Raw genomic sequence first — 16,207 nt, forward strand, 5'->3', positions numbered from 1 at the left:
GCAGCCCAAACATGGCAGCCCAAACCATTGCCCATGTTGAGCCAATCCTTGGCTTCAATCAAGCTGAGCAGCATAAGCAATGGCCCCTGCCACACCACCTCATTGGCCCATGACAAGACCGACTCTTGGCCCCTGCTAGCCTACATGCGTCACTACCCCGATGGTTGCCTCGTGGCAGCAACTCCCAAGAAGAAGGCAAGGAGAATTAAATTTTCCTTACATCGGTGCGGCACAGAGAAAACGAAGAAAGCAATGAAAGACTGTCATTTGCACGAGCAAGTGTAGAAGATTGCTAGAAGAGGGGGAACAAATACCCTCTAAGCTTCCTCTTTCTTGTAGGGTAGAATAAATTGCTCTCCAAAGTTGATTTAACAACCCACTTAAGGTGGACTTAAATAGGCTTTGAGAGAAATTTATTTCCCTTTCCTAGAAGGATCTAATTTCATATTAAAGAGGGAATCTACATCAAAATAGGAAGTAGTCCTAAGTTTCCTAGAGCAAGAAGATCTCTACACCTGCTGCCCTTTCCTACGAGCAGCCCAGTAGGTGTGGGGGGCATTTGTGGAGCCAAAAATAATCAAGAGGTGAGACGTGGATTTTTAGGTGAAGATGACAAAATTACCCTCGAGACACACTGGGTTTCCTACATGCGAGCAGTGGAGAATCATCCATCAACCGAGTCAAGAGTGCCCAAAATAGGTAACAAGTTCAAAGTCCATCTCATCAAATCCCTTCTACAAGGTAACTCTCAAAAGCTATTTCATTCCATATATTTTTACCTCTTTTTCCCTCTTTTAGCTAATCAATTAGCTATCATTCCATAACTTACAAAATATTCCACATAAATTACATAACCTCCAAAATATTCATTCCAAAAATGTGTTAATTGGCTAACCTAATTAATCCATTAATTGCCAAATAACTCACACATTAAACCACAAAATGCACACAAAAAGCATCCCAAAGGCCGGCCACCTTTTCTCCAAAGGGGACCGGCCATGCCCTATAAATACTACCCATTTTTCTCTAAAAACCTAGTTCCACACTCTTGTAAAACTCCAAAAAGTCTCCAAACACTTTTTCTCTCTAAATTCTAACTTTGGCATCGGAGGTTCTTCGGCCAAAGCCCCCCCCTCCCCAAAAAAAAATCATCGTGGGTGCGTAAGACTCTTGGCCTTGACCTAAGGTGTTAATTGTTTTGTAGGTGCAATTTTGTCCAAGATCAAGAAGGTGAAAATTTGCATCCACACTGCATATATCAAATATACACATAGTAAAGCCAGCATCATCATGACCATATTCCAAAAAAGTCGTGATCTAATCTAAAGTGTTTGTGGTCAACAAGTATTACAGTATGATATTCCCTTCTATGTGCAAGTAGATGTTTCTTTTGCACCTAAAACACCATCAATAGTTGTATTATCTCAAGTGTTTATAATGGGTGGATAATAGAGTTAATATATCCAACTTCTTGTTGGAGTTTGAGTAAAATTAGAGATCTTTCCTGATAGAAAATCATTATAGTCGGAGATTGTTTAGTAATACAAAAGTTTACATGTTATTGATATCAAGTCAAGTGTATTGAAACTTGGTTCTTCTGTTTGTTTTCTTAAATACTATTTCGCGTACACATAGTTGTTCTGAAAGAAAACAAGCTTCTTGTTGGTAGGTACATTAACTAATAAACATGGCCTTGCATCCAAATATGTGTCACAGCTAGTAAAAACTTTACCATAACAAATGCCCATAGCAAAGTCCACTGAGACACTATCCTGGTATGCGCACCAAGTCGGATGGCTGCCAAAATCCAACCATATTCCACATCGATTCCAATATGGGCAGCGTTTTAATTGTCTCGTTGCTTCTTTAAGAGCATCTGTTTCCAGTTCCATTGTCAGAAGACTAGTAACATAGAAACCAACAGCCATATAGCCCAAAACAAACCAGAACTTTGTTTAAAAAAAAAAAAAAAAGAACTAAGCAATTTGGCTTCGATACTACGTATTGTTGAATATTACTAAAAAACAAATGACCCAGATTAAAAGATAGAAATCTAAAGCCAACATCTCTTATTGTTCTATTTCCACATTAAATTCACAAGAGACTTAGAGATTCGAAATTGGGACTTCTAACTTTCAAGTTGTCTCCCCTCTTCCTTGACATTCATTACTAACAAATAAACTGTGCTGAGGGTGTGCTGAAGACTTTGGAGTGTTTTTGAAACATATACATCAAATAATACTTTAGAGCTGTTGGGATTCAAACTATCAAGTCATTTGATTTCAAAGGATTAGGGCAGTTAGTCCAAGTCAATTGTGTTGAGAATTAAGCTGCATACTAGCTTAAATCCAACCTGCAAATGACAATCCTATAGTTGGAATTGAAGAGAATGTTGAAATTGAAGGAATGAAGAACTTACTATATTTAGTAGTAACTGTTAGTCTTTAAAATGTAACGGTTAGTTTACTTTCTATTCTTAGTAAGTTTCACAGTTGGTATTCTTATCCTTTGGAATTGTACTATGTCTCTTGATCCATTCCTAAGTGGAAGGATTGTAGCCTTCGATGGCCTAAATGGCTGGAGATGATTCCTCCTAATTTGTAGGATCTAAGTTTTTACCAAGCTAGGTCATTATAACCTTGTAATAGCTTCTTTGATTTTAATCAAGAAATTATATACAATTTCTCCTCTATCTCTCTCTACATTCTAATTTTTGCAATTTTATCAAAGTTCTTGCTTCACAGTTTCACCCTTTATCTTTATTATCAACCTAAACTACATGCCTAGTACCATTTCAACATGGTATCAAAGCACTAGGTATGATTCCTAAGAAAGGGCTATATTGTGAGTTCTTTTTCTGGAAAACAAAAACCCAGAAAGGGTTAAAGGTGGTTCATTTATCATCATCTTCACTATGTAACCTGAGAATATGGCCGGATCAAGTTCGTCTGGTGGTGATTTACGAATACCACAGCTTAATGGCTCGAACTACGATTTTTGGGCTGTCAAAATGGAAAGCATCCTTATAGATTACGATCTATGGGATGTGGTTAAAGTTAGCATCTTTGAGCAGCAAATTCCTAGAGAAGAAGACTCGGAGGAAGAAGAAGAAAGCAAAACTGAGAACATTCCAGTTGAAGCTCCTGCTGTCTCAAAGGAAGATATAATAAAAAAATGCCAAGGCTCTAAGCCTCATCTAAGGAGCAATTTCAAATGAACTTTTCCCTAGTATCAAGAATGAAAAAGACAAAAAAGGAGGCTGGAACATCTTGAGAAGAGAGTTAAAAGGAGATAAAAAGGTTAGAGCTATGAAACTACAAGCCATTAGAGCTGATTTTGAATATTTAAGAATGAATGATGTTGATACTTTGGATGATTATTTAGGTTGGTTCTTTGAAATAGTGAATAACTTGAAATCACTACGAGAGGATGTGATTAAGAAAATATTTGTTGAAATATTGTTAATGAGTTTGAGCAGGAGATATAAGTTAATAGTGTCTATCATAAAAGAAACCAGAGATCTTGACATAGTCAAAATAGAAGAAATGTTAGCCTCAATTAAGGTTTATGACAAAAGGGACATGATGAGAAGACAAATATACTAGAACTGAGAGAGCATTTAGCAATCGTAAAGTTGGAGCAAATAGAAATGTTGTAGGAAACTTTAAAAGGTCTCAAGGCAAGCCAAATTAGAAATGGGGGTCAATACAAAAAGGGGAATAATTGGTCTCAAGGAAATAACTGGAACAATGACAGTAGTAATAGTTGGAACAACTCTGGTAGAGGAAATTGGAACAACAAGTTCACTTCTTACAACAAGCAACCTAGTGGCAGTCATGGAAATGGGAAACCATTATGTCAAGTATGTGACAAGTATCACTTTAGTGTATACAAATACAAGGGGAAGCCCAAGTGTGGTAAGTGTAATTGATTTGGTAATTCAACCAAAGATTGTGATAATAGTAAGCAAGTTGCAAATTGTGCAAAAGAAGAAGAAGAAGTTATCACAGGAACAATGTTCTATGCTTGTCATGCAACTTTTGTTACACCAAGCAAATCTATGTGATTTGTTAATAGTGCTTGCAACAATCATATAACGTTTTAAGAAGCTCTACTCAGCAATCTTGACAAATCAGTGACCCGAAAGTGAAAATGGGCACTGGTGATCATGTTTAGGCCACATGGAAAGGGACACTTGTTAAAACTAAAAAGGGAAAAAGATACATAAATGAAGTGTGGTCCAATGCAAAATAAGTCTATAGGTGGAAACAGATACTTCATCACATTCATTGATGATTATTCAAGAATATGCTGGTATGCTTTCTCATAAACAAGTTTGATATATTGAATGTTTTCAAAAAGTTCAAAGCATTTGTTGAATTGCAAAGTAGATTCAAATGAAGAAACTAAGGAGTGACAGAGATAGAGAGTACACATCACATGAATTTCTTGACTATTGCAATGATATAGGAATGGAGAGGTAGTTGACTATTGCCTACTCACCTCAACAAAATGGTGTTGGTGAGAGGAAAATTATAACTATTGGAGAAATGGCAAGGTCCATGATGGTAGAGAAGAAAATTCATGTGAGATTTTGGGTTGAACCAGTAGGCACTGCTGTGTATTTGCAAAATAGGTGTTATACTACTACAGTAAATGATAAAACACCATTTGAAGCTTTCACAGGAAGAAAACCATGTATAAAACACATGAGAGTATTTGGGAGCATCTGCTATAGTCACATTCCATCAAATCTTAAACAAAAACTTGATGGGAAAGCAAGTAAGAGAATTTTCATGGGTTATGGCAGCTGTGAAAAAGGTTACAGGGTCTATAATCTTCAATTTGAGAAGATTGGTCTCTCAAGAAGTGTTGTGTTTGATGAGAACAAGTCTTGGAACTGGGAAAACAGGCAGGTGAAACAATCTCCATACTACTCAATCTTGGAAATGGTAATTATGAAGTTAGTGAAACTACAGGATCATCTTTTGAAGCTCAAAGTAATGACTCTCCTAGTCTCACTTAATTACACTTTGATGATAAACATGTCTATGTGAGTAATAATGGAAGCTCAAGTTTAGGTTCAACACCAAGCAACACATTTGTAAAACTGAGAAGCTTGGAAAAAATCTATGCTAGGTGTCACATGTGCATAATTGAACTTGAAACCTATCATGAATTCATTGAAGATAGAACATGGTAGGAAGCAATGAATGTTGATATGGAAACAATTAAGAAAAATGGGACTTGGGAGCTAGTGGAGAGACCTGCAGACAAACCAGTCGTTGGAGTCAAATGGGTGTTCAAAACCAAGCTAAACTTGGATGGAACTGTTTAGAAACACAAGGCTAGGCTTGGAAAAAATAGATGCATAGAAACCTGGTATTGACTACAATCAGACCTTTGCCCTAGTGGCAAGGTTAGATTCAATTAAAACCCTCATTGCACTTGTAGCAGAAATGATCAAAAACTATTTCAGTTAGATGTTAAGTCAGCTTTCTTGAATGGAGTGTTTGAGGAAGAAGTTTACACTGAGGAGCCAGAAGGTTTAGAAGTGAGGAATGCAAGTCATAAGGTTTACAAACTGAAGAATGATTTATATGGTCTAAAACATGCTCCTAGAGCCTGGTACAGTCATCCATCAAAGCAAGTATGCAAAGTCTCTTCTTGTGAAATTTGGACTTGAAGATTGCAAGTCAATTTTAATTCATCTACCTACAGGTGAAACATTGAAGAAAGTTGATGGAAGTGAATTGGCTTATGAAGGTCTTTTTAGAAGAATTGTTGGCAGCCTGTTGTACTTGACAAAAACTGGGCCAAATATAATTTTTTTGCCAGTTTATTACCCAGATTCATGCATGGTCCCACAAGGAAACACATAGGAATAGCCAAAAGAGTCCTCATATACATTCAAGGCACTTTCAGTGATGGCATTGGATTTGCAAGAGATGAAGATGCAGTTCTAATTGAATTTTGTGATTCAGATTGGGCTGGAAGTAAAGATGATAGTAGAAGCACATCCTGGTATGCATTTAGTTTATTATCAACTGCAGAAGTTAAGGATGTCTTAGCAGCGAAGCAGCAACTTAAGCCATTTAGTCGAGATTTGTTTTAGATGATTTTGGTGAAATGCAAGCTGATGCAACTCCACTGTTTTGTGACAACATGTCTGCAATATCCATGGTCAAGAACCCTGACATTCATCAAAGAACAAGGCACATAAATAGGAAATGCCACTTCATAAGGGAAGCATTGCAGGAAGGTTCAATTGATGTGAAATACTACAGGAGTGAAGAACAACTTGTAGATATATTTACAAAGGCCTTACCTAAAGACAGGTCCAATTACTTGAGAATGAAGCTTGGAGTAAAGCCAGTAAGCAGCTTATAGAGGTTGTTGAGAATTAAGCTACATACTAGCTTAAATCCAACCTGCAGATGACAATCCTGTAGCTGAAATTGAAGAGAATGTTGAAATCGAAGGAATAAAGAAATTACTATATCTAGTAGTAGCCATTAGTCTTTAAAATGTAACGGCTAGTTTACTTTCTATTTTTAGTAAGTTTCACAGCTGGTATTCTTATCCTTTGGAATCGTACTATGTCACTTGATCCATTCCCAAGTGGAAGGATCGTAGCATCTGATGGCCTGAATGGCTGGAAAAGAGTCCTTGTTCCCTAATTTGTACGATATGAGTTTTGACCAAGCTAGGGCATTATAACCTTGTAATAGCTTGATTTCAATCAAGAAAATATATACAATTTCTCCTTCTCTCTACATTCTAACTTTCTGCAATTTTATCAAAGTTCTTCCTTTGAAGTTTCAACCTTTATATTTATCATCAACCTAAACTACATGCCTGGTACCGTTTCAACAAATTGGAGAAGACTCACATCTGATGCCTCTGAGATAGGCAACTGGTAGCGGAAAACTGTGACACTAACCATGCATGTCTTAGGCTCAAAGGTTGGTTAAAGATAGGCAGCTGTCTTAAGCCCATTTATGTGGAGCTCAATTGATATTACTGCACCAAGTATTTGGATATTTATGAATGAAGGTACTTAACTATGGTTACTGTCATAGAAGATCAATTTTATAAAAGGATCGATTAACATTATATCTCTGGTAGGTTTTAAACTAGTGATCTTAGACCAAATTATTATATGTTGAAGTTACTGTAATCAAGAACTCTCTTGCAAAAAGAAAGTATGGATGGAGAGTAGTCAAATAATTTCAATTTTCTGAAAGCAAGATACACATGGAAACTTTTTTTACAAGATGAATTGAAGAAACTCAAATCGCTACAATATATCTATACGGAAGTATATTATTTTTGTTTCCTACCATTTAGTTACACTTAAACAAGTGGGTATGAGATAATAATGTTGAAGAAAAACTTAGAGTACATAACTCTAACACAAGTGTTGGAATGACAACACAAGTAAACAAATTACTTGTATTACACACACAAAATATTACAACACATAAATGATAAACCAGTGTCCGTGTCCACCAAGGATCTTCAATCCACTGCCAACCAGGAATCTGACTTCACCAAGGACACGGGACCTGCAGCCTTGTTTGCGAGGGTTTCCTAGTTCTTTAGGGTTTTCTAGTTCTTTTCTAAACCTGATTGTAATTATGCCTTTGTATCATTCTACACGATTGCTTTGTAATCCTATATTTATCAATGATAATTGACTCACTCATTCATTAAGTTAAGATTCAGAAATAATATCTTTCATGGTATCAAAAGCCAACATCTCAAGACAAAGGTTCACAGTTTAATTATTATTATTATTTTTTTTTTATTCTTTACAGTCATAGCGCCCTCTTCCTCCTCTTTTGCTGTTGCTGCTCTCTCTGTTACAAACTTTCTCACCATCAATCTAGACTGCAACAACTATCCCCTATGGCGTGCTCAGTTCCTCCCCTTGCTGCGCAGCTGTAACCTCCTCTCATTTGTTACCGGTGACAATCAATGCCTGTCTGCTTTCCTTCTTGATGACAACAGCAAATTTACAGACAAAGTAAACCCATTGTATAGTGAATGGATACAAACTGATAAGATGATTCTCTCCTGGATTACTAGTTCTCTTACTCCCAAGGTTCTTGCTTTTATTGTCAACAAGATTGATTCGGTCTCTGCTTGGTTGTCTCTTCAAGAGCGCTATGCCTCTACCTCACAGAACCATATTATTCAAATGTGGACTGAATTAATGAATACCTCACGTGGTGATCTTTCTATTGCTGACTATCTCGACAAGGTTAATGTTCTTGCCGATAAACTTGCCCTCTCATGAGCCCTAGTTTCTGAGTCAGATTTGGTTGCCAAAATTATGAGCAAGGTTGGTCCTCAATATGAGACCACCATTGCTTCCGCCCAAGCTCGTGATACTCCCATCACCTACACTGCTGTGGAAGCTTTACTCTTCAATTCTGAACAACGTCACCATGCTTTCTCTCTTCCTCCGATGTTGGCACTTCTGCGTTTCCTGCTGTGCGTGGTGGCCGTGGTGCATCTCGCCGTCATGGTGGATCGTTTCGGGGTGGTCGCGGTGGCGGCTACGCTCGTGGCAATGGCTCCTCCCATCCCTACACTAGTGATTCTTTTTCACCAGTGGCCTCTTCCCATGGCCTACCTTCTTCTTCCAACGGCATCCTCGGCCCTGCTCCTGCTTCTAGTAGTTATTCTCATGCATCGGCCTTCTCCTCGCCTGGCCGTATTCAGTGTCAGATTTGTCAACATTATGGTCACTCCGCTATTGATTGTTTCAATTGTCTCAACATGTCATATGAAGGAAAGGTTCCTTCGTCTCATCTTCAGGCTTATACGGCTGCCCCTCTGTCCCATGCATCGCCCACTGCTTCTCCTGCCCCGCCTATGCAACAATGGCTCTTCGACTCTGGTGCCAATTCTCACATAACCAATGATGTGGGACAACTTCACAATCCTTGTGAGTATCATGGAATTGATCAAATTCATGGTGTGCATGGTGGTCCAGGTTTGCAAATCTCCAAAATTGGTGATTCATTTCTTCGTACCAAAACTACTTCCTTCCATTTACCTAACACTCTCTTTTGTCCTCACACCTCCACTAGCATTATTTCTTTAAATCGTTTTATGAGTGATAATGATTGTTTCTTTATCTTACATCCTCGTTTTTATCGTGTGCAGGATTCACAGACGGGGAAGATCCTTTTACAAGGCCCGAGTAACAATGGACTTTACCCCTCTCGTTCTTCTCCTCAACCCCATGGTGTTTATGCTTTATTAGGTGAACGTGTAACGGATGCTTTGTGGCATTCTAAGTTAGGTTATCTTTCTTTTCTATTTTACAACAATTAGTTTCTGCAAATAAGTTGCCCCTTAAAGGCTCATTTTCTAGTAAGTTTTGTCAATTTTGTCCCTTAGGTAAAAGTCATAAATAACCATTTTCTTTATCTCCATCTATGTCTTCTTCTCTTTTAGAATTGATTCATTTTGATGTCTGGTCTTCACCTACTTTATCGGTCTCTTGCTTTAAGTATTATGTGATTTTTGTGGATGATTTCTCTCGTTATACTTGGTTTTACCCTCTCCGCTTAAAATCTGATGTTTTCTCCACCTTTGTTACTTTTAAAAACTTGGTTGAAAATATGTTTGGTATTAAAATTAAGGCTTTTCAATCAAATGGTGGCGGTGAATTTTTTAATCATCGTTTTAGGAATTTTTTGAATGAACATGGCATTTTCCATCATCTTACATGCCCCCACCATCCTAAACAAAATGGCTTGGCTAAACGAAAACATCGACATTTAGTTGAAACGGGTCTAACTTTCTTAGCTCAATCCGGTTTATCCACCTCTTATTGGGCCAAATCTTGCCACACCGCTAATTACATCATTAATCGTTTGCCTACTCGCCTTTTACTACATGTTTCTCCATTTGAAAAATTGTTTCATAAACCTCCTCAATATTCCTTTTTCAAAGTTTTTGGTTGTGCCTGTTTTCCTTTATTACGTCCGTATAATACTAATAAATTACAATTTTGTTCAAAACTTTGTGTTTTCTTGGGATATTCTTTAAATCATCATGGTTATCGCTATTTGGATCCCTGTATAGGACGTGTCTTTCTTTCTCACCATGTTGTCTTTGATGAGAATAGTTTTCCCTATAAAGAGTCCATTGTTACTTCACCAACGTCCCTCTCCTCGTCTGTGGATCCTGTCATCCCCATTGGCCCATCCCCACCTCCTACTGCTTCAACCTATGCCATCCCTGCCATCCCGCAGCCCCCTTCCCCGTCCCCACCAGCCATTACTACTGCACAGCCTCCTGCCTCATGCCCTCTTCAAGTCTATACCAGTCGAACCCCACGTCCCACCCAGTCCCACCCTTCACTCTTAACTAATCCGGCCCCTTTTGCAACCCGACCACTAGCTACACCCACACCACCAGTTTCATCTACTCTCGAGGTAAGTAACTTGTCCCATTCCATGATCACTCGAAGCCAACTTGGTGTTCGCAAACCTAACCCCAAATATGCTTATGTTACTACTTTTGCTAACGACTTGGTTGAGCCTACTTGTTATAGTCAGGCAAATAAACTTCCCGAGTGGTGCAAAGCAATGGCCGATGAATTCACTGCATTACAACGAAACGGCACTTGGACTTTGGTTCCGTTTCACCACACTATGAACATTCTTCCCAACAAATGAGTCTACAAAATCAAGCGGCAATCTAATGGTTCCATTGAATGCTATAAGGCACGATTAGTGGCTAATGGGTTTCATTAACAAGAAGGTTTGAACTACGGCGAGACTTTCAGTCCCGTTGTCAATCATGCGACTATTCGACTAGTTCTCTCCATTGCTATTCACTACAACTGGCCTCTTCGTCAACTCGATGTTCAAAATGCCTTTCTTCATCTTTCTTTGACGGAAAAGGTCTACATGCGCCAGCCCTCCGGATTCGTTGATCCTCAACGTCCCTCCCATGTCTACAAACTGCAGCGGTCCTTATATGGTCTTAAACAAGCTCCCCGTGCATGGTTCCAATGTTTTTCTCAACACTTGAAACATTTGGGTTTTGTCTCCTCTCATGCCGATTCTTCCTTATTTACTTTTTTTGATGGCTCCGTTATTATTTACTTGCTAATATATGTGGATGACATTTTTATTATTGGAAATAGCTCAACTTATATCGCCCGTTTGATTCATCAGCTTGGCACTCTATTTTCCATGAAGGATCTTGGCCCTCTCCATTATTTCTTAGGGATGGAAGTACATCGCACTACCACAGAACTCCATCTTACACAAACCAAGTACATCACTGACCTTCTCAAACGTACCACCATGCTGGAGTGCAAGCCTATTTCGACCCCATTTATTAGTGGCCGCCGCCTCAGTCTGTTGGATGGCGAACTATTGTCTGACATCACCGAGTTTCATAGTGTTGTGGGGACCTTGCAGTACCTTCTTTTCACTCGTCCTAATATTGCATTTGCTGTTAACCAGGTTTGCCAGTTTATGCATAAGCCTACTACGGTCCATTGGGTTGCTGTCAAACGCATACTCTGTTATCTTAAAGTTACTCCAAATCATGGCATTGTTTACCGCCCTAGTTCTCTTCACCTCATTGCTTATGTTGATACGAATTATTCTGGTGATCCTGATGATTGTCGGTCCACTGGTGGTTATTACATATTCCTTGGCGACAATCTCATCTCCTAGAGCTCCAAGAAACAACGTGGTGTCTCGCGCTCCAGTACTGATGTTGAATATCGTCAGCTTGCCTACACAGCCACTGCTCTCTCTTGGTATCGCTCTTTGTTCCGTGAGTTTTATCTTCCCCTAGCTCCTCCACGTATTTGGTGCGACGATATTAGTGCTCTTTCAGTGGCTTCTAATCTGGTCTATCAACAACGCATGCGGCATGTTGAGGTCAACTATCATTATGTTCGTGAAAAAGTCACTCGCAATGAGCTCATTGTTGGTTACGTCTCCTCTATTGACCAATTGGCTGATCTTCTTACCAAAGGCTTGTCTGCAGCTCGGTTTTCTTTCCTGCTGTGCAAACTTCCAATTCATGCCCTCCCTGTCAGTTTGCGGGGGAGTGATAAATCAGTGTCCGTGTCCACAAAGGATCTTCGATCCACTTCCAACTAGGAATCTGACTTCACCAAGGACACAGGAGCGGCAGCCTTGTCTGCGAGGGTTTCCTAGTTCTTTAGGGTTTTCTAGTTCTTTTCTAAACCTGATTGTAATTATGTCTTTGTATCCTTCTACACGATTGCTTTGTAATCCTATATACATTGTCCACTGACTTACACATTGTCCACTGACTTGGGCATGTCATTTTACTATTTTCTAGCTCTTTCTACAAGGTTACTTTAGCTTAGATATTTTTATATTTAATATTCATTCACCGACTACCTCCCATGCATATTCGAACTAGAAAAATCTAGTTCCATTTCACCTGGACAGAGTGCAAGTTTTCCAGAAGCTCTGCCTTCTAGACTTGCTGCTAGAGTCTTCTAGAATCCAAAGACCAACTGGGCTGGTGTTGATCTTCAAATAATACCTCCGAAACCAGATTCATATTTAGCCTCGACTGAGTTATGACTTTAGTTAGGGCTGGTGCAGTAACTTCCGCAATTGAAATCGAATTATTTGATTGAACTTGTCTGTACAAGTCTAATTCCAGGAGTTTAATCTATACAAGTCCCATAGAAGCTTTGAATTCAGTCGTTCAATGTGGTCGGGATCTTGAAGATGAACCCGATGATCTATATTCTGACAGTACACAATGTTTTCAGTTTTCTGAGAGAAACATGGCTTTTGTAGTTTTGTTCACTTCTTCTAATCAATTATGAAGATCTATTTGGCGTTAGACATAGAGTTAGTACTTCCTACTCATATGACAATTTGTTAATTTTGGATATGATTTCCCTATGATTACTATTATTCCAACGAACTTCCGAACTGATAAATTAAGAGATTACAAATATCAATTTTCTTGTATATTATTATGTTTTCTCAAACGAAAAGAAAAAACATTTCTAACAAGTAACTATAAAAGAAAACATCAAACAACAATACATATGAAAGCACAGTCTCATGTTATTAACCCATCGAGAGCAAGCAATTCGCCACATGTTATCATTTGCACTGACTTGGAAAGATGCAGCCTATTGGATGACAGGTGCTGAGAAACTTGGCAAATGCTAGCTGCACAAGAGAGAGCACATCCCGTGCCAGTTCATTCGTAGGAGGGGAAATGCGTTGGTCAAAAACATCTACAATTAGCATTCGACGCGCATGAAACGATGACCCTGAGTATAAAGATGAGTACAGATCTCCTGGATGCCTTCCAATAATTATTTCCAGCGTTACTACTCCAAAGCTATAAACATCACATTTCTCATTCACTTCCATTGTATAAGCAAGCTCTGCTTAGAAGAAGCTCGTAGCAGTAGCATTATTAGTATACCAGTACAACTATTCAATTGAAATTTAGAGAAATCGAAAACATTTTCTGATATATAAATAAAACTATCACTATGAAATCAATAAATTATATGTTGCTGCATTTTATCTACTTTTCATTGTGATAAATAGTTAGGAATGACCAATTGCATTTTACGTACCTCTGGTAGCATTACATTCAACAACAACAACAACAAAGGTTTATTCTACTAAGTGAGGTTGGCATTACATTAACAAATAATTTTATTTATTTATTTATTTAATAGATAGTACAATTTTAGATTCTCTGATATATTCTAACAGTGTTTGTTTACTAATCTGTTCAGGTTCGAGGGTGGATACTTTGTGTGTTGTGACTTTCACTAAGGAGCTAATCATGCTTAATCCTCAATTTTATTTATAAAAATAATAATAAAAAAACAATTTTTGGTTAACCATGAATGAAGCATAGTGAATAGTGTTAGATATAGGGAACAAATGTTTTAGAATTACGGTACCTGGTGCCAAATATCCATATGTGCCTGCAACAGCACTCCAATTAGCTGAGTCGGGTTTTAAAAACTTGGCGGTGCCAAAATCGGAAACATGGGCCTCATATTTAGCATCTAGCATAATGTTCTTGCTTGATATGTCACGATGTACAATCGGTGGCAAGCAATCATGGTGCATGTAAGACAAGGCATTAGCTACACCTTTAACAATATTTATCCTTTTGCTCCACCCCAATTCTTTAACTTGATGATCATTGCTCAACATTGAGGCCAAGCTACCCCTTTCCAAATACTCGTACACCAAAAACGAGTGTTGTTTATGTAAACAGAAACCATAAAGCTTGATAATGTTCCTGTGTCGTATCTCAATTAGTGCCCTTATTTCATTTAAGAATTCTTTTTGAAAGTTGTTCTCGCCATTGAGCTGAAGATGGAGTTTCTGCAGCAACAAAAGCAAATATAATGAAGGCAGGTAGAAGTGTTCCTAGAAGTGGGAACAAGATAAAAAATATGAGTCCTTTGTGGTTCTTTTCGGACTTATTTTTGCAGGGTTGCAGAGCTCAAAACTGCCACAAAATCCCTTGTTCCCTTGCAATGCTTCAGGGGAAGCATCTCGAACGGCACTGCTGTTGGGTAGGGGACCCTCCAAGTCATTGTATGATATGTCTACATATGACAACCAATTCATGTCTTCAAAACTTTTTGGTATGAAGCCAGATAGATTGTTGTGGGAAAGATTGAGCTTCTCCAAACTCTCCATTTTGCTAATTTCAGATGGTATCTCGCGCTCCAGTGAGTTATAACTTAAATCTAGTTGGGACATGTGAACTAACTTCCCCAACTGAAATGAAATTCCTTGACTAAACATGTTGTTGCTTAAATTCAAGTAGTGTAATTTAAACAAGTCACTTACGGTGCTAGCCTGCTAGGTATTGGCCCATTGAATTTGTTTGTTGACACATCAAGATACTCAAGATCAGTCAGTGATCCAAACTCTGAAGGTATAGAACCCGAAAGTTGATTCCCCTGCAACATCAGCTTCACCAAAGAGGTCAATCTCCCGAATTCCTTTGGAATCATCCCAGCTAAAAAATTGGAAGAAATATCAAGTTGATGAATTTGAGCTGCATTGCCAATCTCAGGCGGTATGCTGCCTCTAAGGTTGTTTCCCACCACATAGTACTTGAAACCAGAAACAGATAGAGATGGTGAAGACCAAACATCAGAGTGAATTAATTCCAAAGGAGAAGAAGACAGAGAAGTAGATAAAGAAAATGGTAATTTATGACTTTTACCTAAGGGACAAAATTCACAAAAGTGACTAGATAATGAGCCTTGAATTGGCAATTTATTTGCAGAAATTAAATGTTTTAAAATTGAAAAAGAAGGATGGCCTGGCCTAGAATGCCATAAAACATCAGAGACACGTTCACCTAAAAAAGCAAAAACACCACAAAATGGATGAGAGGGGCAGCATGGGTAGAGTCCATTGTTACTCCGGCCTTGTAAAAGGATCTTCCCCGTCCGTGAATCCTGCACACGATAAAATTTGGGATGTAAGGTAAAGAAACAATTATTATCGGAGAATTGATTTAAAGAGATAACGTTAGTAAAGGCTTGAGGGCAATAGACAATATTAGGCAAACGAAAATAAGCATTTTGAGTTTGGAGATACGAGTCACCAATTTTGGATATTTGCAAACCTGGACCACCATGCACACCACGAATTTGGTCGGTTCCATGATACTCACGAGGATTGTGGAGTTATGTCACGTCATTGGTTATGTGAGAATTGGCTCCAGAATCAAAGAGCCATTGTTGAACAGTAGGAGCAGAGGCAAAGGCACGAGGCGAGGGGGCAGCCGCATATGCTTGAAGACGAGACGAAGGAACCCTTCCTTCATAAGCCATGTTGAGTCGATTAAAATAATCAATAGCTGAGTGACCAAATCGTTGACAAATCTGACATTGAATGCGCCCAGAGAAGGCAGGCAAGGAACTGGTAGAGGCGTTGGAGACAGGTACCAGGTCAAGAAGGCCATTGGAGGAGGAGGATGGCCCACGAGATGGAGCTGCAGAATTGTAGGAAGCAGGAGCAGCAGAACTGGAGTCATAGGCATTGGACTGTCAGGAAAAGCCACCTCCACGAGAGAAGCTTCCACCACGTCCACCACGAAAGGAGTTACCACGACCATGGAAGCCACCACTGCCACCACGAACAGTAGCAAAAGCAGAGGTGCTGCTGTT

The 16,207-nt window shown here is 38.8% G+C and overlaps 1 pseudogene; it reads right to left on the reverse strand.

Annotated features, from left to right (window-relative positions):
- Positions 1-12,988: 12,988 nt before the first annotated feature.
- Positions 12,989-16,207, reverse strand: part of LOC103936428 — a 3,474-nt pseudogene continuing 255 nt past the window's right edge.

Source organism: the organism of the source record quoted next, unplaced genomic scaffold, assembly GCF_019419815.1.
Source record: "Pyrus x bretschneideri cultivar Hongxiangsu unplaced genomic scaffold, Pyrus_bretschneideri_v1 Contig2, whole genome shotgun sequence".
Lineage (NCBI taxonomy): Eukaryota > Viridiplantae > Streptophyta > Magnoliopsida > Rosales > Rosaceae > Pyrus > Pyrus x bretschneideri.